The sequence below is a fragment of the Stegostoma tigrinum genome, chromosome 1 (genome assembly GCF_030684315.1).
Source record: "Stegostoma tigrinum isolate sSteTig4 chromosome 1, sSteTig4.hap1, whole genome shotgun sequence".
Taxonomy (NCBI): domain Eukaryota; kingdom Metazoa; phylum Chordata; class Chondrichthyes; order Orectolobiformes; family Stegostomatidae; genus Stegostoma; species Stegostoma tigrinum.
The window spans coordinates 172284591-172310402 of record NC_081354.1 but is presented as its reverse complement, the minus strand read 5'-3'; the positions used below and the strand labels follow the sequence as shown (position 1 = coordinate 172310402).

The 25812-nt window shown below is 43.3% G+C and overlaps 1 protein-coding gene across 5 annotated transcripts in view; it reads right to left on the bottom strand.

Moving 5' to 3' along the window:
- The window catches only part of ctnna2 (catenin (cadherin-associated protein), alpha 2), a 1331223-nt gene that overhangs the window by 1235477 nt on the left and 69934 nt on the right, over positions 1-25812 (bottom strand). Inside the window, exon 1 of one of the 5 annotated variants that reach the window (XM_059650312.1) lies at positions 2338-2461. The exons of 1 other annotated variant lie outside the window; for it this stretch is intronic. The gene's annotated coding sequence lies outside the window, so the exon portion shown is untranslated. Of the gene's footprint in view, positions 1-1823; positions 2303-2337; positions 2462-25812 lie in introns of those variants that run through there. 3 more of the 5 variants (XM_059650318.1, XM_059650311.1, XM_059650316.1) reach the window with 3 other exon arrangements.

Genomic DNA, 25812 nt, shown 5'->3' with positions numbered 1-25812 from the left:
TTTCCCCCTTGATTTTGTGTCATTCACAAACTTGGCTTTACTGCATTCCCTCGTCTAGGTCATTACTATATGCTGTAAATAATTGTGACTTCACACTCATTTACGTGGCACTTCAAAATGGCCCTCTTATGCCTACTGCGTCTTCTATCAGTTAACCAATCCTCTAACCACACCCCTTAAGCACAAGCACTAGAGTGAATGAACTAATCCAAATGGCCAACGGAGATAATAAGTTATTTTAAAAAAGGGGATGGGGCTGGGTGCGATGCTGCAAGGGATGGTGTGGACTTGTTGAGCCGAAGGGCCTGTTTCCACATTGTAGGGAAACTAATCTAATCTAAAAAATCTATTTAAAATCTTGCATTCTGTTTTCTAAATTCAGTCAAGTTCATAATGATTCTCATCGTAGTCCTCCTTGGAGCTCACTTTCTTCTTGCAGGACTCCTTAGAATTAAAGCTCTGCTCTGCTGGCAGAAATAAGGGTGAAAATTCAAACTGCATTAGATGCAGCATATATTGTTCATCCAGGTGGACAAGTTACAATCTTGACATTTGCAGCAACTGCCAGGTAACAAAACAATCATCCTGGCAGGGACAGAGGTTGAATCCCATGTTTTCAAAATCATAGAAAATGATACAGACAGCACTGCTTTTCATCACAAGAAAATAAAAAGTATACTTTTAATCTTGAAAAGTTCCTCTTGCTTCGAATTCTTTTGCTATAAAACTTTCTGTCCCATGAAGAATTACGACTTATCGTTTAATAGTGCACCGTTTTTCTTACATTAGATAGGTATGTTTGCAATCTTTTTCACTTTTGACCTGAGAAGTACTATTCTGATTTTAAACACCAAAAATTACCAACTTCAGAAAAATGCATGGGAGAATAAAATCTATGGCGCTTACAAAAGGGAGGAAATAGGTTTCTTCGAAATATTAAAAGATGTGATTTTCCCACATAATCTGAAACATCTCGCGGTGAAAAGTCACCAGCAGCAGACGGGAGTGTGGATGGATCAGAGGGAGGAGAGAATCATGGTTTGGGCATCCACTAGGATACAAGCTAAAATTCAATATACTTGGTTTTAAAAAGAAAGAATCACCAGCTAACATCGCGGCACGTTTCTTAGCGCCAACGGCTTACATTACTGAACATTGGCGATGATAATAAAAGAAACTGTTTTTGGAGGACACCCTCCCCTCCAAAAATAAACGTTTCAGTCTGTCTTTTTCACACAGAACGCTGCGGCCTGCATCACTCTTGAAGGCCCCGCCAGCATCCGATGAATTGATTTTTTTAAAATTCAGAAACAAATGCCGATCTGCATCTAAATAAGTAAAATAAACAAAATAAATAAATAAGTCATGAAAACCCTCTCAGGAAATGTCATGCGGCTTGGGATGTGTCGGGGGAGGGGAAAGACAACGGAGGGAGGTTCTCCAGACAAGGGAAAGATCACACATAAAAAAAGCACTTTTACAACACGCGTTTAAAAACAAAACTCCAATTGTCACTCGTGTAGACAATGAAAGTTAAAGTCATTATTGTCAGATTGGCAAACCTCTTAAACCTCATGGAACATACCTTGAGAATGAATAATCTCACTTTGAGCAAGTGTACACATTGAGTTTCGATTCGATAATAAACTCAGGTTTGCCCTTCACAGGCCAGGTTTTAAATTTCAACACATAAAGCATTACTTCGTATCTTTAGGTACAAAGACGTTAAGGCTGAAATGCAGAACAGACTACGTGAACGCAAACAAAAAAAACAAACAAAAGATTGAAAGGAAAAATTTGCAAATGAACTCCAATATACGCACCTGCCGGCTTTTATATTTATCTAAGCCCCCGAAGTGAGAAGAGTAGTTGTCCGTTTCTTTCAGGGATTGTTACCCTGTGAATTGGATCGCTCCTCTCGGGCTGTTGGTGTCTATGGTGATGGAGAAGGTGGCGGTACTAACAATAATGCAGAGAAGCTCACAGCTGCTGCCTGCTACCGTCCTTCGGAAATCAGGCCAACGCACACATATGAAAAAAACCCTACAACACAAGAAAGATGTCGCTGTCCGATTTATCCCCCCGCCTTAGCACCGTCAAACGGATGGATAGATGGGACGGACGGACGGTCAGTCAGTCAGTCAGTCAACTGTACGTCTTGACACCCAACGGCTCTCCGCCACAGACTCTGTCCCTTTCAGCAAAAAAAGCCACTCCCCTCCCCTGATGGAAACTGCCAGATCTTCAGCGTCTCAGGCACGGAGGGGCGGGGTCTCCCTTGACAACAACCGGCCGCGGCCACGCCCCACAAACCCAGCCAATCGGTCCCTTCTTTACCTCCGCTCCCAATAACGGATGGTGGTCTCGAGCTGCCTGAGTGCGCTCCGCAGTGGCGCCCGTGTCATCTAACTTCCATCGGCGTCGTCCTCCTGTCACCAGCCCCTCCTACGCCACGTGCCGAGGACTCAAGCCGATGGCACGTGCTCCTCTGTTCCACTCCGCCCCCGCGTTTTCCCAGCTCCTATGGCCCCGGTGCCGTGCCCCACACGGAGGGCTCGAGCCGATGGCAGGTGCTTTTCATCGCGCTCTCACATCCCGCATTGTTGTCGCACCTCCATCGGTGTCGTCCTCGTGTGACCCCCGCCTGCACGTCACGTGCGAAGGCTCGAGCTTGGATGGCTAGTGCTGTTCGTCGTTCGCCGTGAACCAGTTTCCCCCTGCCACAACCACCAACGTTTTCATATTTCCTGTCGCCCCGCGTGGACAGTTCGAGCAGCCACCATCCTCCCCACCGTGTGTTTACCCGCGCTCGCTAGTGTCGTTCTACCTGCCGATCATTGCCGTTGTCAAGCGCCCCCGAGCAAGGTGAGGTTTTTTTCCCTATTAATAGACAATCCTTCTCCAACGCCAACATCCCCACCTTTTCTCACACGGTACACGGAGGTTCCTCCGGCCCTGGCTGATCACGCCTTCGCTTTGGGTTCAGAGTGTCTCGCTCGTCTTGGCTGAAACATAACCAAGCACTTGTTACCTCTGGTGGCGCAACGACCACTCCGCACCCTCCCCCACAACTATTTCTGCCCCCCCCCCCTTCCCTGGTATCCCAAGGGCGCACAAGCTCTACTTCACCAGACACCTGCCCCTACACCTTTCCCCCCTACACCTCCCCCCTCACCCCTATGTCAGGCCCCAAATAGACCTTCCACATCAAACAAATGTTCACTTGCACATCTGCTAATGTGGTATGCTGTGTCTGCTGTTCCAGATGTGGCCTCTCTACATCAGGGAAACCAAGCTGAGACTTGATGACTGCTTTGCAGAACACCTACGCTGGGTTTGCAACAAACAACTGCACCTCCCAGTCATTTACCACTTCAACTCCCCCTCCCATTCCTTTGGATGACATCTCCGTCCTGGGCCTCCTGCAGTGCTACAATGATGCCACTCAAAGGTTACAGGATCAACACCTTATGTTTTGCTTGGGAACCCTGTAGCCCAATGGTATCAATTTGGATTTCACAAGCTTCAAAATCTCCCCTCCCCCAACCACATTCCAGCCCAGCTTGTTCCTGCTTCTCTAACCTGTCCTTCATCCCACCTATCCCCTCCTTCCACCTCAAGCCCCACCCCATCTCCTAACTACTAGCCTCATTCCGCCCCCTTGACCTGTCCAGGTTCCCTGGACTGACTTGTCCCCTCCCTAACTTCCCACCTACACTCAGCTTTACTGGCTCCACCCCACCACCCACCTCTTTGACCTGTTTGTCTCCTTTCCACCTATCTTCTCCTCTATTCATCTTCTATCTGCCTCCCCCTCTCTCCCCATTTATTTCAGAACCCCCTTCCCTCATTTCTGATGAAGGGTCTAGGCCCAAAACATCAGCTTTCCTGCTCCTCTCTTGCTGCTTGGCCTGCAGTGTTCATCCAGCTCTACACCTTGTTATCTCTCCCTCACCATTGTCTCCATTGACCTTTACTAAATTGCCTTTGCATGTTTGTCATCCAGTACTGCATGAGCAGAAATCCCATCCCCAATTAACTTTTAGGGAGACTGAAGAGATTGTTTTTGTCACTGGTCAAAACTCTGTTTCTTACCTGCTAACTCTATCCCTTTCCCTGGCAACAGTCTGAGACTAAAGCAGTCTGTTCACCTTCTCATTTGGTTCACAACCTCAGTTGACTCTTAGGTAAGGAAGCAAAAGTAAAAGTTTGTCATTTTGTTCATTGCCCTTTATCTACCATTTATTTAAATCATTGTTGATTTGTAAATAAGCACTAAACACCAAGGCCTCACTTCCTTTATTTACTTGATTCAATAAAGTTTAATTATCTAAATTTTTAAAATAATTGAGCATTGGTAGCCTTTTTGTCTGGAAGAGCTCTAACTCCTATCAACTTTTTCACCAAGAAATGTTTCCTAACTGTACTCCAGAATTGTCTCACTACAAATTTTAGACCATTCCCATTTTTTTCTAGATTGCCTAACTGGCAGAAATAGTTTCTGTATATCTGCACTTTCTGTTCTCATTATTCTTTTGAATACTTCAATGACATGACCTCTTAAACTTAATCCACGAACTTTTCTGGTAATCTTTGAGCCAAGAGGCTTAGGTTCAAGTCCCATCTGCTCAGGAGTATATAGTAATATCTCTGGACAGGTTAATTACAAGTGGTGCGGTGGTAGTGTCTTTACCTCTGAGCCAAGACATCTAAGTCCTAAGCCCTACTTGCTCCAGAGGTGCGTAGTAATATCTCTGGATAGTTTGATTAGAAGTACTAGTTCACTTAACCTTGCCAGATAATTTGTTGGAGTTCAGGTATGACTCTCTAAATTTACTCTGCACTCTCATCCAAGGCCAATATAGCCTTCATAACATGTATGCCCAGAAAGCTCATCGTACTATTGTCCAACAAGTATGTAGAAGACAAAATATATAGCACTGAGCCACGAAAGAACTCTGGCAAGAACAGAAAAAGAAACTGTTGTAGTATTGTCCCAGGCTACAATTGAATAGATAAATGGAAAGTGGAATGTTAAGTGCAATTCCGCAGAGCTTTGGAGAGGCAGGATATGTGGTCAACAACGTCTATGCTGTGTACAGATAGCAATATCAAGAAGATGAGAGAGCATTTACCTTTCTCACAGTTGTAATGGATATCACTTGCGAATTTGATAAGGGTCATTTTTGGTCCTGTGACAGGAGCATTCAATTCTCTGAAGAATGGAATGGAACTGATTTTTCTTTGTACATTCATTCACACAATGTGTGCATTGCTAGCTAGGCCATCATTCATTGCCCAATTCCTTTTGCCCTGGAATGGTGTAGGATCTTTGGCCATTTCATAGGATGATTAAGAGTCAACCATGTAACTGTGGGTCTGGCATCTCATATGACCAGATCAAGTGAGAATGGCAATGTTCCTCCCTTAAACGGAGCCATTCTACCAGTTTGGAAGTTATGACAGTCAACAATGATTTCATGGTAACAAAATGTGGAGCTGGATGAACACAGCAGGCCAAGCAGCATCTCAGGAGCACAAAAGCTGACGTTTCGGGCCTAGACCCTCTCATCAATGATTTCATGGTCATCATTTGACTAGTCTTTCATTCCAGATTTTTCCTGAATTAAAATTACATTAATTGCCACAATGAGATTCAAACCCATGTCCCCTGCATATTAGTCTGGAACTCTGACATTATCCAACACCACAGCAAGGCAAGTGACAATATATTTAAGGATATTGGAAGAGAGCGGGCTGTTGGGGCTAGTGTTTTTTTTCCAGGCTATAAGAGTTAAGTTTAAAGAATAACAAAGAACTAAGGTAATGGGCATCTGAAACAAAAACAGATATTGCTGGGCAATCTCAGCAGGTCTGGCACCATCTGTGGAGGGAAAGCAGAGTTAATGTTCGGGTCCAGTGACCCTTCTTCAGAATTTGGTGGATAGGAAATGGTTGCTCTATATGCCGAAGGTAGAGCGGGTGGAGGAATAAACAAAAGGGACCGTCATTTCTCCTATTCTTTATTATTGTCACTACTTCCTATGATTTACTGCCCTGCCCCACCCACCTTCAGCATATATACCAACCTTTTCCTTGCTACAACAGTTCTGAAGAAGAGTCACTGCTTTCTCTCCACGGATGTTACCAGATCTGCTGAGTTTTCCCATGAGTAATGGATGATTTTTTTTTTGATGAGCAGGAGACAACTACAGATTTGTCAGAGAGGAGGATAGACCCTGAAGCAATAGAACCAATAGCATTCCATCCAGCACAGAAGTTATGAAGGAAAAAAAGACAGAAGTTGCTGGAAAAGCTCAGCATGTCTGGCAGCATCTGTGAAGAAAACATCGAAGTTAACATTCAGGTCCAGAGACCCTCACAATGGGTCACTGGGCCTGAAACATTAACTCTGATTTTTTTTTTCTTCTTCGCAAGTGCTGATAATTGAGCAACCACACTTGCTGACCTTTTCCAGCAATTCTTGTTTTTGTTCCTGGTTTACGGCATGTGCAGTTCTTTATTTAGTCATGAAGGAAAGCTGGGTGGTCAGCAATCTAATAAGAATACTGTCCCAGGTGCATGAGGTGGATCTCAGAAAGCAAGGTAGCACAGGCCATGATGAGAGGAAAGAGTAAAACGAGGAAAGGTGAAGATTCACGGCTGGGACAAGAGTAAACAAAGTTCATCGAGATCTGTCCCAAGTTTTAATTACAAAAAGGGCCACTGACATACAATTTTATTGAAAATGCACATAAGAATAGAGTTCAGTCCATAAGGATGAAATGATTTGCATTTAGGTATATGCTGTCATGTCCTCAGAATGGTAATAGGTAACCAAGTACTTGTAAAGTGTAGTCATTCACAATGTAACAAAAACACCTGTTACAACGCTGTTATCTTACAAATTTAATGTGTGAACTAATCACTGTAAATAGGTGGCTCTGATAAAATCAGATTCCTTGGCCTTTAATGGCTAAATGAACCACACATCAGCAGTGGTTTACATTTTTGTACCCAATGTGTTGTTTAGCTGCTCTCAGCTAGTGTAGATGCAGGGCCAATAGAAATGACCTTGGAGTGAGGGATGGAAGGAGAGCTAGAGTGACTGCTCTGGAAATCAAAGCAGCATTTGACCAAGTGTGACAGTAAGTAGCCCTGGCAAAATTAAAATCAATAGGAACCAGGACAAAGTCTCCATCAGTTGAAATCATGCCGAGCACAAATCTGTGCTGTTCTAGCTCATAGTTTTTAGAAAATTCATTTATGAGATGATGGTGTCACTGGCCAGGCTAGCATTGATGAGAATTGATGAATGGCATTGGGCATTGTCTACATGACCTCAGTAAGGCATTCGACAAAGTTCCACATGGATATACTGGTCAGCAAGGTTAGATCACATAGAATACAGGGAGAATGCAAAATTAGCTCGAGGGTGGTGGTGGAGTGTTGCTTTTTGGACTGGAGGCCTGTGATGAGCGGTGTCCCACAAGGATCGGTGCTGAATCTACTGCTTTTTATTATTTAGAGAAATGATTTGGATGTGAATATAGAACATAGAACATAGAACATGACAGCACAGTACAGGCCCTTCGGCCCTCGATGTTGTGCCGACCTGTCATACCGACCTCAAGCCCATCTGACCTACACTATTCCATGTACGTCCATATGCTTATCCTATGACGACTTAAATGTACCTAAAGTTGGCGAATCTACTACCGTTGCAGGCAAAGCGTTCCATTCCCTTAATAATCTCCGAGTAAAGAAACCACCTCTGACATCTATCCTATATCTTTCATCCCTCAATTTAAAGCTATGTCCCCTCTTGCTCGTCATCACTATCCTATGAAAGAGGCTCTCCCTATCCACCCCATCTAACCCTCTGATTGTTTTATATGTTTCAATTAAGTCACCTCTCAACCTTCTTCTCTCTAATGAAAACAGCCTCAAGTTCCTCAGCCTTTCCTCGTAAGACCTTCCCTCCATAAACAGGCAACATCCTAGTAAACCTCCTCTGCACCCCTTTCCAAAGCTTCCACATCCTTCTCATAATGCGGTGACCAGAACTGTACACAGTACTCCAAGTGCGGCCACACCAGAGTTTTGTACAGCTTCACCATAACGGCTTGGTTCCGGAACTCGATTCCTCTATTAATAAAAGCTAAAACACTGTATGACTTCTTAGCAGCCCTGTCAACCTGGGTGGCAACTTTCAATGATCTGTGTACATGAACACCGAGATCTCTCTGCTCATCTACACTACCAAGAATCTTACCATTAGCCCAGTACTTTGCCTTCTGGTTACTCCTACCAAAGTGCATCACCTCACACTTGTCCGCATTAAACTCCATTTGCCACCTCTCAGCCCAGCTCTGCAGCTTATCTATGTCTCTCTGCAACCTACAGCATCCTTCGTCACTATCCACAATTCCACTGACCTAGTGTAGTCTGCAAATTTACTAACCCATCCTTCTACGCCCTCATCCAGGTCATTTATAAAAATGACCAACAGCAGTGGACCCAACACTGACCATTGTGGTACACCACTAGTAACTGGTCTCCAGGATGAACATTTCCCATCAACTACCACCCTCTGTCTTCTTTCAGCAAGCCAATTTCTGATCCAAACTGCTATATCTCCCACAATCCCATTCCTCTGCATTTTGTACAATAGCCTACTGTGGGGAACCTTATCGAATGCCTTGCTGAAATCCATATACACCACATCAACCAGTTTATTCTCATCTACCTGTTTGGTCACCTTCTCAAAGAACTCAACAAGGTTTGTGAGGCACGACCTTCCCTTCACAAAACCGTGCTGACTATCCCTAATCAATTTATTCTTTTCTAGATGATTATAAATCCTATCTGTTATAACCTTTACCAACACTTTACCAACAACTGAGGTAAGACTCACTGGTCTATAATTACCAGGGTTGTCTCTACTCCCCTTCTTGAACAGGGGAACCAAATTTGCTATCCTCCAGTCATCTGGCACTATTCCTGTAGACAATGAAGAGTTAAAGATCAGTGCCAAAGGCTCGGCAATCTCCTCCCTGGCTTCCCAGAGGATCCTAGGATAAATCCCATCTGGCCCAGGGGACTTATCTATTTTCACACTCTGTAGGATTTCTAATACCTCTTCCTTGTGAACCTCAATCCCACCTAGTCTAGTAGCCAAGATAATAAAATGTGAGGCTGGATGAACACAGCAGGCCCAGCAGCATCTCAGGAGCAAAGCTGACGTTTCGGGCCTAGACCCTTCATCAGAGAGAGGGAAGGGGTGAGGGTTCTGGAATAAATAGGGAGGGGGAGGCGGACCGAAGATGGAGAGAAAAAAAGATAGCTGGAGAGGAGAGTATAGGTGGGGAGGTAGGGAGGGGATAGGTCAGTCCAGGGAAGACGGAAGGTCAAGGAGGTGGGATGAGGTTAGTAGGTAGGAGATGGAGGTGCGGCTTGGGGTGGGAGGAAGGGATGGGTGAGAGGAAGAACAGGTGAGGGAATCAGAGACAGGTTGGACTGGTTTTGGGATGCAGTGGGTGCAGGGGAAGAGCTGGGCTGGTTGTGTGGTGCAGTGGGGGGAGGGGACGAACTGGGCTGGTTTTGGGATGCGGTGGGGGAAGGGGAGATTTTGAAGCTGGTGAAGTCCACATTGATACCATTGGGCTGCAGGGTTCCCAAGCGGAATATGAGTTGCTGTTCCTGCAACCTTTGGGTGGCATCATTGTGGCACTGCAGGAGGCCCATGATGGACATGTCATCTAAAGAATGCGAGGGGGAGTTGAAATGGTTTGCGACTGGGAGGTGCAGTTGTTTATTGCGAACCGAGCGGAGGTGTTCTGCAAAGCGGTCCCCAAGCCTCCGCTTGGTTTCCCCAATGTAGAGGGAGCCACACCGGGTACAACGAATGCAGTGCATTATTGTCGTTTTCTAGGGTGAATACTGTTGAAAAATATTAATACTGTTGAAAAATATTAGGAGGTGTGGTTAGTCAGCTTGCAGATGGAAACAAAATTGGTAGTGTAGCGGACAGCAAAAAGATTATCTCCGAGTACAGTGGGACTTTGATGAGATGAGCTGAGCAGGAATAGATGGAGTTTAATCTAGGTAACTATGAGGTGCTACATTTTGGTAGGGCAAATCAGGGCAGCACTTATGTCTTTCATAGTAAGGACCTGGGGAGTATTATCGAACAAAAACAACTCTAAGTGCAGGTTCTTACTTCCTTGAAAGTGAAGTAGCAGGTTGATAGGGCAGTAAAAGAAGCATTTGGTCCGCTTGCCTTTATTGGTGCATTGAGTATCGGAGTTGGGAGGTCATGTTGCAGCTGTACAGGACATGGGTTAGGCCTTTTTTGGAATATTGTGTTCAATTCTGCTCTCCCTGCTGGAGGAAAATGTTGAACTTGAAAGGGGTTAGAAAAGATTTACAAAGGTGTTACTGAGGTTGGGGGGTTTGAGCTATAAGAAGAGACTGAATAGGGTGGGGCTCTTTTCCCTGGAGCATCAGAGGTTAAGGGGTAACCTTACAGAAATTCATAAAATCATGAGGGGCATCGATAGAACAAATAGTCAAGGTCTTTTCCACAAGGTAGGGAGTCCAATACTAGGGGGATGTAGGCTTAAGGTGAGAGAGGAAAGGTTTAAAGGGGACCACAGGGGCAACTTCTTTATGCAAACAGTGGTGCATTTATAGAATGACTTGCCAGAGGAGGTAGTGGAGGCGGGAACAATTACAACATTTAAAAGGCATCTGGATGGGTAAATGAATAGGAAGGGTTCAGAGGGATTATGAGCCAAATGCTGGCAAATGGGACTAGATTAATTTAGAATATCTGGTCGGTATGGACAAGTTGGATAAAGGGTCCATTTGTAGCTATACATCTCCTTGACTTTTTTGTGTCCATCCCTAAATGACCAGAGGACAGTTTAAGAGTCAACCACATTCTCATGGGTCTGGGGTCACACATAGACCAGACCAGGTAAGGTAAGGATGGCAGTTTCCTTCCCAAAGGGAATTATTGATTGATTTTATTGTCACTTGTAGCAAAATAGAATGAAAAGCTTTGTTAACAAGCATTGTTGGTAGATCACAGCAAGGAAAGGATGTAAAGATAAAACAGACTTAAGAGGCACACAGATTACGTTATTTGAGGCTAGAGCCCATTCAGCAGCCTGATAACGGCCAGAAAGAAGCTGTTTGTGAACCTGCTTGTGCGTGTGTTCAGGCTTCTGCATCTTCTTCCTGTTGGAAGAGATTGTAGGAGGTCACGACCAGTGTGCAATGGATCTTTGGTGATGTTGACCACCTTTCTGCAGCAATGAGCCGTGTAAATAGAGTCAATGGATGGAAGGTTGGCTTTCACGATGGTCTGGACTACCTTCTGTAGTTTCTTATGATCCTGGGCAGAGCATTTGCCATACGAGGCCATTATGCACCCAGACTGTATTCTTTCAATGGTGCATCTATAGAAGTTGGTAAGGGACCTTATGGACACTCCAAATTTCCTGAGCTGCCTCAGGATGAAGAGGTGTTGTGCCTTCTTGGCTCACATTTAAATGGAAAGCCCAGGCCAGGTTTTCAGTTATCATTACTCTGAGGAACTTGATGCTGTCCATCTTCTCACTCTCAGTTCCATTGATGTAGATGGGGATGTGTTCTCTTTTCTTTTTCAAGTCAATGATCACTTCTTTAGTTTTGCTCATGTTGAGAGACATATTGTTTGAATTGCACCATGTAACTTCTGCAGCTGTACAGGGCCCTGGTGAGACTGTACCTGGAGAATTGTGTGCAGTTTTGGTCTCCCAATTTGAGGAAGGACATTCTTGTTATTGAGGGAGTGCAGCGTAGGTTCACAAGGTCAGTTCCCGGAATGGCAGGACTATCATGTTGAAAGATTGGAGCGACTGGGCTTGTATACTCTTGAGTTTAGAAGGATGAGAGGGGATCTGATTGAGACGTATAAGATTATTAAGGGATTGGACACTGTGGAGGCAGGAAGCATGTTTCCGCTGATGGGTGAGTCCAGGACCAGAGGACACAGTTTAAAAATAAGGAGTAGGCCATTTAGAACAGAATTGAGGAAAAACTTCTTCACCCAGAGAGTGGTGGATATATGGAATGCTCTACTCCAGAAGGCAGTGGAGGCCAACTCTGTGGATGCTTTCAAGAAAGAGATAGACAGAGCACTTAAAGATAGTGGAATCAAGGGTTATGGGGATAAGGCAGGAACAGGTTACCGATTGTGGATGATCAGCCATGATCGTAATGAATGGTGGTGCTGGCTTGAAGGGCCGAATGGCCTCCTCCAGCGCCTATTGTCTATTGTAACCAAGTCCTCTATCTCCCTTCTGTTTTTTGACTGGTCATTGCTAGATCTCCGTCCCACTGCAATGGTGACATCAGCGAACTTGTAGTTGGCACTCGTTCGGAATTTGGCAACACAGTTGTAGGTGTACAGAGAGTACAGCAGGGAGCTGAGGACACATCCTTGAGGGGCTTCACTGTTGAATGTTATTGAGGAGGTGCTGTTACCTATCTCACTGGTTGCAGCCTATGGATCAGAAAGCTGAGGATCCATTTGCAGAGGGCAGAGACAAGACTAAGGTCATGCGATTTTGAGATCAGTTCGGAGGGATATGTTATTGATGGTGGAGCTGTAGTCAACAAGCAGGAGTCTGACGTAAGTGTCCTTATTATCCACATGTTCCAGGGATGAGTGCGGTTATATGGCATCCTCTGAAATTGGTTATTGTGTTAGTGAACAAGATGGATTTTTCCAACAACCTATAAAGGATTAATGGTCATTGTTAACCTCTTAATTCCAAGTTTTTATTGAATTCAAATGCCATAGCAGGATTCAGATCCAGCTCCCTAGGACATTGTCTGGGTCTCTGGATTAATCGTCCATCGATAATACCATTGGGCCATCACCTTCCCAGTAGTCAGTCATTGGATGCTATGATTAAACATACTGCCACTGAGCTCAGTAAAGAGAACTCTAATCCTGTTTCTCCCGTGAAAGGTGTGAAACACAGTGAGTGACTCCTTTAAAGAACAGCAAGGGCTTGATGGGCTGAATGGCCATGTTCTGTGCCTTATGCTTCCAAGATGCAAATGAATGTACACCAGTGAGGAAGGCATTTGCAAGTTTCAGTTCAGCTCTGGTGACCCTAATAGCCCCAGGCAGATTTTTGCATTCACTTTATAAATTTACTTGAGAAAACTAGTTCATAGTTAGGTTACTGAAAAACAGTTAGCCCTCCTGCCTCTGTTCTGTAGGATAAACTGACATCAGGTCAGCACAACAGCGAGGGCTGAAGGGCCTGTTCTATCAAAGAAAGAAAAAAATATTGAGATTACTCTTTGTAATATTGCAGCAATCCATCTGAAAAGATCCTATCAGTAATTTTAGGCATGAGGTTCCCCAAATTTATATGAATAACAGTCATCCCATTTCCACTGGAATTTAGTGAATGATGGCTGAGGCTCATGCTAAACTTTCAACCTAGCAGCCTTCACTGTGCGCGCAGGTGGCATGCAAAGGGACAGGGTAACTTCTTAATGGGCTTTTCAAAGGACCCGCCCAAGATATTTCACCCCTCCTGGTTTCCTTTCCTGCTCCAACCCCTATCTCCCCAATGTGTCCAGTACAGCTCCTCTCATACCCTCATCCCCTCATCTCTTCATTGAACTTCATTAGGCTGTCTATTTGAAGAGACCCTCACTTATCTGTCAGTACAACTCCATGGTTCCTTGGATATTTTTAAAGCACAGGGAGATTGTCTCATTCGTTAAGAATCTGTCAAATCTTAAGAGATAGGATGGAATGTGGAGTTGAGGGCACAATCAGGTCAGCCAGCATCTTCTTGAATGCTGCATCAGGCTTGATCATCCAAATAGACTATTCCTACTTCAAGTTGCCATGTTCATGTGACTTTTTTGCCATAAAGCACTTTGGAATGTTCTGTGGTGACGATAAACAAAAAGAAGAAGTTTTTCTCTTCTTTGTGATCAGAGATAATGGGAACTGCAGATGCTGTTAAGATCAGTTTGGAAGGGATAATTTATTGATGGTGGAGCTGTAGTCATCAAGCAGGAGTCTGACATAGGTGTCCTTGTTATCCAGATGTTCCAGGGATGAGTGGAACATCTGGATAACAAGGACACCTACGATAAAGTCCCAGCAGTGGCAGAATTCCCATTGCAAATCAATTTGCTGTTCTTTTTCCCCCACCAGGAGAGTGGAGGCCACAGCACACCAATAAATTTAACCCACTGTATCATAAGCATTGATTCGATTATACATGACTGATTTGCACATGTGCATACAGTTTATAACTCATTCTAATAAAGTGCTAATGATATGAGCAAGACCACCTCAGGAAATTCCAGGTTTTAGGGCAGTATCATTCCTAAGGGCATTTCCACCAATATTAGGACCCAGAACAAGATGATCCTGACATCAAGAACTGAAAAACAATGATACAGACTGTAGATGTTGCCAATACAATATCTATGGATGGAGAATCAACCAACAGCAAAGGAAAGTATTTTGAGGTTTTTAGTAAGGTGGGGTCATGGGAGATGGGGGCAAGGGGATCCCAAAAGCCAATGCCTGCCCTATGTTCATTCCCTCAATTCAGCAAAGATTATTGCTAATCAAGGGACTCTACCCCCAAATGATAGACCGCCTAAACCAAACCAGTCAAGTAGATTGCCTCTTTCTTGTCCCACCTGAAGTTAACTGATTGCAACCCAGTTTGGTTGAGTGGTCATTATGATCACTTAAGGAACTCAGTTTGCAGTGGGACAGGAAGGTCAACAGTAGGACTTCCCACGCAGGTCTAGGCCTAAAACATCAGCTTTTGTGCTCGAGATGCTGCCTGGCCTGCTGTGTTCATCCAGCCCCACTCTGTGTTATCTTGGATTCTCCAGCGTCTGCAGTTCTCTTTTTCTCTTCTTTGTGATCAGAGATACTTTTTTGTTTATAGTCACCATAGAACATTCCAAAGTGCTTTATGGCAAACAGATGTCACATGAACATAGCAACTTGAAGTAGGAATAGTCTATTTGGATGATCAAACCTGATGCAGCATTCAATAAGATGATGGCTGACCTGATTGTACACTCAACTCCACATTCCATCCTACCTCTTAATAATTGACTATCCCCCTGTGCTTTAAAAATATCCAATGATCCTGCCTCCACTGCTCTTGCAGATGCATGCTATTCTGAGAGAAAAAAAAACAATTCTCATTTCCATTTTAAATGGGAAACTCATTTTTAAACTGTGCCCCCTAATTCTAGTTTCTTTCACAGGGAAGAGTATTCTTTCTGCATCCACACTGCCAAATCAGGATCCTAGACGATTCAATAAGATTACCTTTCATTTTCTAAACTCAAAGAATTCAGGCCCAATCTGTCCTCAGAGGACAAACCCTCATACTAGGAATCAGATGAGTGAACCTTCCCTGAACAGTTTTAATGCAATTATTTCATTTCCTAAATAAGGAGACAAAACTGTACACTGTACTTTTGACATGATCTCACCAATAGTCTATACAACTGAAGAAAAACTTTGACTTTTAGATTCCATTCTCCTCGCAATATATGACAACAATCCATTTGCTATCAGAGATAATGGGGACTGCAGATGCTGGAGAATCCAAGATAACAAAGTGTGAAGCTGGATGAACACAGCAGGCCAAGCAGCATCTCAGGAGCACAAAAGCTGACGTTTCGGGTCTAGACCCGAAACATCAGCTTGTGCGCTCCTGAGATGCTGCTTGGCCTGCTGTGTTCATCCAGCTTCACACAATCCATTTGCTATTTCAGTTACTTTCTTCAACTGAATACTAACTTGTGATTAGCATAACAGTTAATGAGGTTTACATCTGTGATTGGAGGGTCAGTTCACTCAGATGGCTGGTTAATGACGCAGAATGTTGCGAACCTTGCCGTTTCAATTCACCATGAATGTCCTTTCTCAATCTTGTCTGAGATGTGGTAATCATCAGGTTAAATTCACTACCAATCATTTTTCTTTAAGAGAGACTCTTGGATATAGTCATATGGTACTACTGTGACTTACTCTAAGTCTATGATGTACCTAGAGCCCACCCCCCCCCCATACCCAAGTGTACTGCAATATCTCTACATTTAAATAATGTTTCATTTGCCTTGCAAAGTGGACAATTTCACATTTTCGCACACTATATTCCCTCAGCCTAAGTTTGCCCACATTTAACTTTGCAGATACCTTATGTCTTCTTCGTAACTTAGTTACCTATCGTTGTCAACAGCAAATTTAGCAGCTTTACATTTGCTACTGTCAACAAGTCATTGTAAGTAGTTTAGATCCTAGCACTATCACTGCTGCACCCCAACTGTGACATCTTGCTGAGCCAATTCGTATCCACTATTCTAATGTAAGCCGTGCAACATCCAAGTTAAACAAGTTCCCAATAAAAGGAATAAAGTAATGATCATATTGTATGTTTATGTCATATTGTTTGAGCAGTAAATATGGTCAGGACACCAGAAATATAACTTGCCTAATTTTTGAAACAGTGCCATTGAATCTTTGGCATCCAAGTGAGAAGGTCAACAAGACCTTCGTTTAACATCTCAGTTGACAGCATGGGTTTAAAGTCTTGTGCAACAGAAGTGAATGTGAGGTGAGAAAATACTTTTTCCACACTGAGTAGTTAGGGTATGGAATGCACTGTCCAGAAGTGTGGTGAGAGGAGATTCAGCTGAGGTATTTAAAATACCATGTGGCATTTCACCAAAAAGGCAGGGGATTGACATAATAAGCTAAATGGCATCCTTCTGCACCATACCATAACAATCCTGTGAAAAACTACACATCTGAGAGTGCAGTACTTTCTCATACAGTGTCAGCCTTGATTCTGTGCTCAAGTCCTGAAATGGAACTTGAAGTTACAATCTTCTACCAAAAGTAAGATTGCTACTTTGTGAAACACAGCTGACATTGGATGGTTCTGTAAATCTGTGTGGTCTTCAGTTTGATCTTTGGCAATTTAAGTGAATCAGTTGGTAAGTGATGAGTTGAAAAGTTATGAATTTAAGAAATTTGTCACAGCATTGAGGAACCCATTTACTGAAATTTGAATATGAATGTTTTGTTTCATTTATTTTGCTATTACTTTCATTCTTGAAATTGACCTGTTTCTGTTGCTTTCATGACAATATCACAATTCAGAGTTGCCTCATAACTCCTAGGCATTGAGCATCATATAATAAACTACCACAGTCACTAATCAATGCAATTTAGCTTTGGATTGTCCTTCAACATATTCTTAATTCTTCCTTGTCTACCTCAAATATTCTTGTATGTAAAGTCATCATACAAAACCTGTTATGGATGCTCCTCATCATTTATCTGAGTTAACATGTCCTTCTCAATGAGATATAGTGTGTTAATACCATTGTTTAATGACTTTAATTTTCTACATTTCTCAAGTGTATCCAAAAGGTAATGTATTTCTACAATTTGATGTGCATAATGGATCAAGTGACACTTCAAGCTCTTGTGACCACAGTGGAAGGGAGTTAAGATCATGACTGAGTGGTAGGTGATGTGTATATACACACTTTGGCACCAACTTGAGTTTAGGTTTTCATACATCATGGTCAATGATGACAACATCACCTGGAATAAATGGAATTAGATTTTTGTAAATGTGCTTTAAAATTAATAAATCCAACCTCCCACCCCAAGCCGCACCCCCAGCTACCTACTAACCTCATCCCACCTCCTTGACCTGTCCGTCTTCCCTGGACTGACCTATCCCCTCCCTACCTCCCCACCTACACTCTCTCCACCTATCTTCTTTACTCTCCATCTTCGGTCCGCCTCCCCCTCTCTCCCTATTTATTCCAGTTCCCTCCCCCCATCCCCCTCTCTGATGAAGGGTCTAGGCCCGAAACGTCAGCTTTTGTGCTCCTGAGATGCTGCTTGGCCTGCTGTGTTCATCCAGCCTCACATTTTATTATCTGAGTACAATACAATCTGTTTTACAGCATCTCATCTTCTGCCCAGGTACCTTACAGCCTTCAGAACTCAACATTTTTGTTTAAGTTTCATGAAAGCCTGTCCATATGTTTGTTACGCTGTTAGGTCCTCTATGCCTAGTACTCTCAAGTACAGCCAATCCATTTTAACCATTCAGTTCTCATTAGATGCTACTTGCCATTTAGCTATCTCAGCTCCTCATCAGCAATGTTATCCTTTTTCTGTCTGTTGCTTCGAGTACTGTCTCCATGTGCTCTACTCACTCCCAACACCCCACCCAAATCAGTGTAAATATTATCCTTCCAAGGTATCTTCAGTTCTGAAGACCTGCTGGACTCGTAAATGGAGCAGTCTTTCTCTCTGCACATGCTGCCAGACTTGATGAAATTTATCCAGCACTTTGTTTCAAATTTCCAGAATGCACAGTTTTTATATTCATATTGGTTGAATACAGACAAATTGATTCAGTCCTCATGATGGCAAAAATGGGTGAAGATGCTGGATGTCCAAGAGGCAATGGCTAAGATTCTGGCAAAAAAACACTCCACTGAAGGCCTATGTTCCTGAACTAGCTGTGCCTCTAGTCAAGTTATTTGAGTACCTCTACAATGTTAGCATTTGCCTAGCAGTATGGAAAATTATGCAAGTGTCTCCTGTCCACAAAAAAAAAGTAGACCAGATCTAACATCAGTACAATATTTGACCAAATTTGGCTCCAAGGAGCCCTAGCAAAATCAATATCAGTGGGAATTGGAGGAAACTTGTGCAGTTTGGAGCCATAACCTAACACCAAGAAAGATGATAAAAGCCAAAAGAACTGTGGATGCTGTAAATCAGCAACAAAAACTAGTTGTTAGGAGTGCTCAGCAGGTGTGGAAACATCTGTGAAACAAAATCAGAGTGAATGTTTCAGGTCCTGTGACCCTTTGAATGACCTGCTGAGCTTTTCCAGAAACTTCTGCTTTTGTGACCAAGAATGATGATTGCAGTTGTTGGAGGCCAATCATCTTGGGCCTGGGAAATTACTACAGGAGTTTCTCAGAGTCATTAAGCTGATCAGTCATGAACATACCTACATCATAAGGTCAGTTTTGGGAATATTTGCTGATGATTACATAATTTGCTACTCAGTTGATTACAGTAAGAGAACTGTCGCCAATTCCTGCACATCTGCAAGGCACAAATTAGAAGTGTGGAGGAGTACTCCTCTTGCATTGAAACATGCAATTCCAAAATTAAAGGAGCTCAACACCATCTAGGTCAAGGGAATCCACTTGGCTAACAACCCGGCCACCATCTTCAGCATTCTCCTCCCCCCCGCCACCCTAGGTACAGTGGCAGCTTCAAAAACCATCTAGAAGATGGTCTGCAGCAATTGACTCATTCCTTTCTAGCACCTTCCAAATCCATGACCTCTATGACCACAAGTGGATGAAATGCTGAAGCTCTTCCTGACAGAGGAGATCGCCTGCACTGCATCAACTGCTTTATTAAATTAAACAAAGTTACAAGGGATAGTAGTTCCTTGAGCTTTTTCTACAACAGCACTTTTAATCAATCCAGACTGACGTGCCAACCAATCAGAACCCTGTTCTTATTGCTGCTTTTGAAGTCTTGCTTTTTTACACCTGCCCTGATAAATACACGTGGAAACCTTTTGCTTTCTCCAACAATATTCAAGTCCTGTACCAAGTAACTAATTCTTCTTTGTTCTCAAAGAGTTGGCTTGCACATGGGCAGCCCTGGCTTTAGTGTTTCTGAAAATGATCTTTTCATCAAGCTGAACTGCTGTGGAGAGTCAAGTAAATTTGTCAACTGTCAAATTTTTTGACTAAACACCCATTAAGCAATTTTATTGTGTTCTTTTGAATGTGAAGATAATCATGCCAGTTGTGTTATGGCAAGGCTGTCAAACCTATCTGATAAAACCAAAACACCCAGAACCCTGAACCAGACACTTCAAAAGCACTGAACACTGATACAGACAATTTAGCAACACCAGGCAGTGAACCACACATTTCAACAACGCTGAGCCCTGAACCACAATCACGCAACACTGAACAGTAAACTACACAGAACTACCTCACCTTGTAATCTGCCAAAGGAAATGGGCAAAGTGGTATAACCTGCCTCTCACCTCAATATCAAGAGAGATTGATCACTAGGGGAGGCAATGGCCTAGTGGTTTTATCGCTGGACTGTTAATCTAAAGACCCGGATAATGTTCTGGCAATAACAAAGTATGGAGCTAGATGAACACAGGTCAAGCAACATCCCCAGAGCACAAAAGCTGACATTTCAGGCTAGGCCCAAAATGTCAAATTTTGTCCTCCTAAGATGCTGCTTGACCTGCTGTATTCATCCAGCTCCACACTGGTCTTGGATTCTCCAGCTGGGGACCCAGGTTTGAATCCCTCCATGGCAGATGATAGAATTTGAATTCAATAAATATCTGGAATTAAGAGTCAAATAGTGACTGACTCCATTATCAATGGTCAGGAAAAACCTATTTGGTTCACTAATGCCCTTTAGGGCAAGAAACTGCCAACCTCACCTGGTCTGACCTGCATGTGACTACAGACCCATAGCAATATGGTTGACTCAACTGCCCACTGGGCAATAAATGCTACCAGCAATGCACTCATGAATGAATAAGGAAAAAAAAATTCTGTTCTAAATAGGAGAACAAATGAAATGAAATGCTATCACACCCTCTAATCAACAAGTAACAATTTATTTACTCTAACTCAAACAATGAACAAGTTAACAGAACTGTTAACAAGTTTAACAATTCACCATTATCAAGTAGTTATTCCTTAATAAAAATATTCTAGTGGCATGCTGTTCTACTAAATAATAGTCGCACTTATGTAAACAAAGGTTAAAACTACAGTCAGGATGCATCTTCCAAAATGCTTTGCACCCTCTGCTGATCCTCAGCCAGGAACACCTTTCACTGTCAAATTCTGGTGTCTGAAACACCTCACTCTGTTGAATTCTGACTTCAGGAATATTAGTTCAGAGCAAAGGAGTACCTTTTAGATGGCACTTAATCAGACTGCTTAAAGATTCCTGGGAAAGCCAGTATTTCTTTCTTTCACTGGCAGTTTGCTCTCACCAGGAGTTTCAAAAACCATCTTCTTATATACCCTTGATGACCTGTCAATTTTCTTATAATAGAATTGGTCCAAGGTTGTCAACACAATCAGATTTAAATTCAATTGGTTTTCAGTCTCCAAGTGTCTGGTTTAAATTAATTGGCTGATATTCCAGCTAGTTGCCTTAGTACAAAACAAGCCTAGGTTTCTAACCACACAGTCAATTGATACATATGTTTCAATTTCAGAACTGTCTGAACTCTGCATCTGCTTGCAGATATTTTTGTCGAAATCTCAAAATTTAGAAAAGCACATTATCTCTTAAAGGGACTACACACACTTTCCCCCATCATTTTTATAACAAATTCTAACTTCCTGTCTTCCAATTCACAAGTATTCTGCTCAACTTTGCAACAGTTATTTAAATATTATCAATACAGTGAATGGTTTATGTATTGATTCCAAAGTGTACACCACATTTCTAGTAGTTGATAGTAAACAAACTAGCAACTCACTAATTTTTGTTGCAGTGAGACACTTACTGGGTGATGTGCACATTTACATTCAGATAATCCAAGTAACATGAATCACTACAGCAAATTAACTGAAAAGGCTTTTTTGTGGAACACAGCACTGTTTGAATTTATAAGAGATAATAAAGTGTTTACAGAGATTAGAATCAGCACATAGTCTATGCATATGGCAACATCAGTGGCTAAAGCCTTCTTCAGAACTCCTTCAGAAATACAAAATTGGACAGCGGTTTTCAAAATATAGTCTACTTTTATCGCATCAGTAAAGGAAGTTTAGAAAGTCCAGTGATGTCTTCCACGCCTCCTTTATCGTTGTCAATCAACAACAACCATGTTCTTTCTGCTTCTCTGTGTTCCAAATCATCTCAACATTTCCAGTGTGAGCAGTGAAAAAGTTAATGAGATGCTCTCATTCCAGAAGAATTCCAGCAATCCTCACTGAAATCTACCACTTGTTCTAACCACAACTCCAATCCTTGCAGAGAGCAGGGATCACATCAACTTTTACTCTTAAGGTGACCATTATAATGAATTCTACACATGACACTCCTTTCAGGCTAAAGATTGTATCAGTGCTGCCTTGTGGTCTCATGAGGAGCTTGAACAGTTGAACAACTTTACTAACATCTTTCACCCCAACCTCAAATTCACCTGGACTATCTCTGATACCTCTCTCTCCTTTCTGGACTTCTCTGTCTCCATCTCTGGTGACCGCCTCGAAACCAACATCTATTTCAAGCCCACCAATTCCCACAACTACCAAGACTACACCTCCTCTCACCCATCAGCCTGCAAGTATGTGATCCCTACTCCCAATTCCTCCGCCTCCACTGCGTCTCCTCCCAAGATGGGGCACTCCACTCCCGAACATCCCAGATGTCTTCTTATTTTAAGGAGCACAGCTTTCCCACTTTGGTGGTCGAAAATGCTCTTTGGTGGTCAAAACCACATCTCTTGCATTTCCCACACCTCTGCCCTCACATCCTCTCCACGCAACAAAACAAAGACAGAATTCCCCCTTATCCCCACATATCACCACATTAACCTCTGTATTCAACGTATCATTCTCCACCACTTCCACCACCTGCAATCCGACCCCACAACCAAAGATATATTTCCCTCCCCACCCCTATCTGCCTTTCATAGGAACCACTCCCTCCACGACTCCCTTGTCCGCTCCACAATCCCCTCTAGCCCCACCACCCTCAGCACCTTTGGCTGCAACTGCAGGAAGTGCTATACCTCCCCCCTCGCCTCCATCCAACGCACCAAACAAACGTTTCACAACAGACAGGGGTTCATCTGCACATCTGTCAATATGGTATATTGCATCTGCTGCTCCTGGTGTGGCCTCCTCTACATCGGTGAGACCAAGCAAAGGCTCAGAGACTACTTTGTAGAGCACCTGCACTCTGTTCACAACAAAAGACAACACCTTCCGATTGCGAACTATTTCAACTTCCCCTCCCACTCCCTGGGTGACATGTCCATCCTGGGCCTCCTCCAGTGTCACAATGATGTCACCCGGAAACTGGAGGAGCAGCTCCCCATATTCTGCCTTGGGAGCCTTGGTATAAATGTGGACTCCACCAGTTTCAAAATCTCCCCACCCCTGGTCTCATCCTTTGATAAACCCTTCCTCTCATTCCACCTGTTTGACCTAACACAGCCTGTCCTTCTTCTCTCCTACCTATCTGCTCCTCCCACCTCACTGACCAATCCCAACCCTGCTTAACTGCATTCACCTATCACCATCCCACCTACCTTCCCCAGCCTCAGCCCTCCACTATTTATTTCTGAGCTCCCTACCCTGTACCCCATTTCTGAAGGAGGGTCCCAACCTGAAATGTCAACTTTCCTCCTCCTCTGATGCTGCCTGGCCTGCTGTGTTCTTCCAGCTCCACACAGTTATCTAGATTTAGATAGATGTTAGAGGAGACAACTTGCAGTTAACGGTTTTCCCAAGATTACTACTTCGTCGTGGAAGAAGCTTATAAGTTTGGAAGGTGTGCCAAAAGAATCTTGGTGAGTAAATCTTATAAACAGCCTTTTCTAGTGTTCCATTACAGCATTACAGATAGTAGTCTTCAGCCAATTCGATTCACTCCACAGGATACTAAAAAATAGGTGGAGACACTGGATACTGCAAAGGCTATGGGCCCTGATGACATTCCAGCAATAGTATGGCAGATGTGTGCTCCAAAACCTGCCGGTCCCCTAGCCAAGTTGTTCCAGTACAGTCACAATACTGCTATCTAGTCGGCAATGTGGAAAATTGTCCAAGTGTGTCCTGTACACAAAAAGCAAGATAAATCAACCCAGCCAGTTACTGCCCCATCAGTCGACTCTCAATCATCATTAAAGTGATGAAAGATATCATCAACAGTGCAATCAAGCAGCAATTGCTCAGTAATAATCTGCTCAGTGGTGCCCAGTTTGGGTTCTGCCAGGGCCATTCAGCTCCTGACCTCATTACAGCCTTGCTTCATCAAGGAGACCTAGCAAAACTGGAATCAATGGGTATCGGGGCCAAACTCTCTGGTGATTAGAGTCCTATCTGACACATAGGAAGATGGTCGTGATTGTTGAAAGTCAGTTGACTCAGCTCCAGTATATCTCTGCAAGAGTTCTTTGGGGTAGTGATCTCAGCCCAACCATCTTCAGCTACTTCATCAATGACCTTCCCTCCATAATAATGTCATAAATGGAGATGTTTGCTGACGATTGCACAATGTTCAGCACCATTCGTGACTCCTCAAATAATGAAGCAGCCCATGTTCAAATGCAACAAGATCTGAACAATATCCAGGCATGGGCAGACAAATGGCAAGTGACATTCATGCCACACAAATGTCAGGTTATGACCATTACCAATTAGAAACAATCTAACCATCATCCCTTGACATTCAATGATGTTACCATCACTGAATCCCCCATTATCAATATCCTGGGGTTTATCATTGACCAGAGCTTCACCTGGGCTTACCACATTAACACAGTGGCTATAAGAGCAAGCCAGAAGCTCGGAACACTGCGGCGAGTAACTCACCTCCCCACTCTGTCCACCATCTACAAGGAACAAATCAGGAGTGAGATGGAATACTCCTCACTTGCCTGGTTGAGTGCAGCCCCAACAAGAAGCTTGACACCATCCAGGGCAAAGCCACTCACCTGATTGGCACTACATCCCCAAGTATCCATTCACTCCACCACCAAAGCTTAGTAGCAACAGTATGTATTATCTGCAAGATGCACTGCAGAAATTCACCAAAGATCCTAAGACAGCACCTCCCAAACCCATGACCATTTCCATCTGGAAAGACAAGGGTAACAGACATATGGGAACACCACCACCTCCCATGTTCCCCTCCAGCCCTCATCATCCTGAATTGAAAATATATTACCGTTCCTTCACTGTTGCTGGGTCAAGATTCTGGAATTGCCTCATTAATGGCATTGTGGGTCAAACTACAGCAGGTGGACTGCAGCAGTTCAAGAAAGCAGCTCATCACCACATTCTCAAGGGCAACTAGGGATGGTGGCTAACCAGTGATGCCAACATCCCACAAATGAATAGAAAAAAAATGGTTAACACTGGTGTCAATTTGTGCTGGCAATGGAGGGACTGAGTGTTGAAGATAATTTCAATCAAGTGTACTGCTTTGGCCTGACTGTTGTTGAGCTTCTTGTATCACTTGAGCTACATTCATTCAGAGAAGTGGAGAGTGTTTCATCATTCTCTTCTTTTATGTCTTGTAAATGGAAAACAACTTTTAGGGAATCAGGGGATGAGTTGCTCACAGGAAAATACTCCATTGTTGACTGGCTTCTGTAGCCACATTGTTCAGATGGCTGGTAAAGTTTGGTTTCTGCTCAGTTGTAACCTTTGCAAGGATGTTAATAATGGGGGCTTGAATGATAATAACACTATTAATACCAAGGGGGAATGATTGAATTCTCTCTTGAACTGAAAAAAAAGGTGCTGGCGATTACAATAGGTCAACCAACATCCATGGAGAGAAAGGAAGCTAGATGACTCTTCATCAGAGCAGAAGTGAAGTCTGGAGGGGGCATTATTTATGCAATAATAGAGGGAGTTGTTGGAATGCAGGGGGGAAAAGGATGTTGATAGTTCAGATTA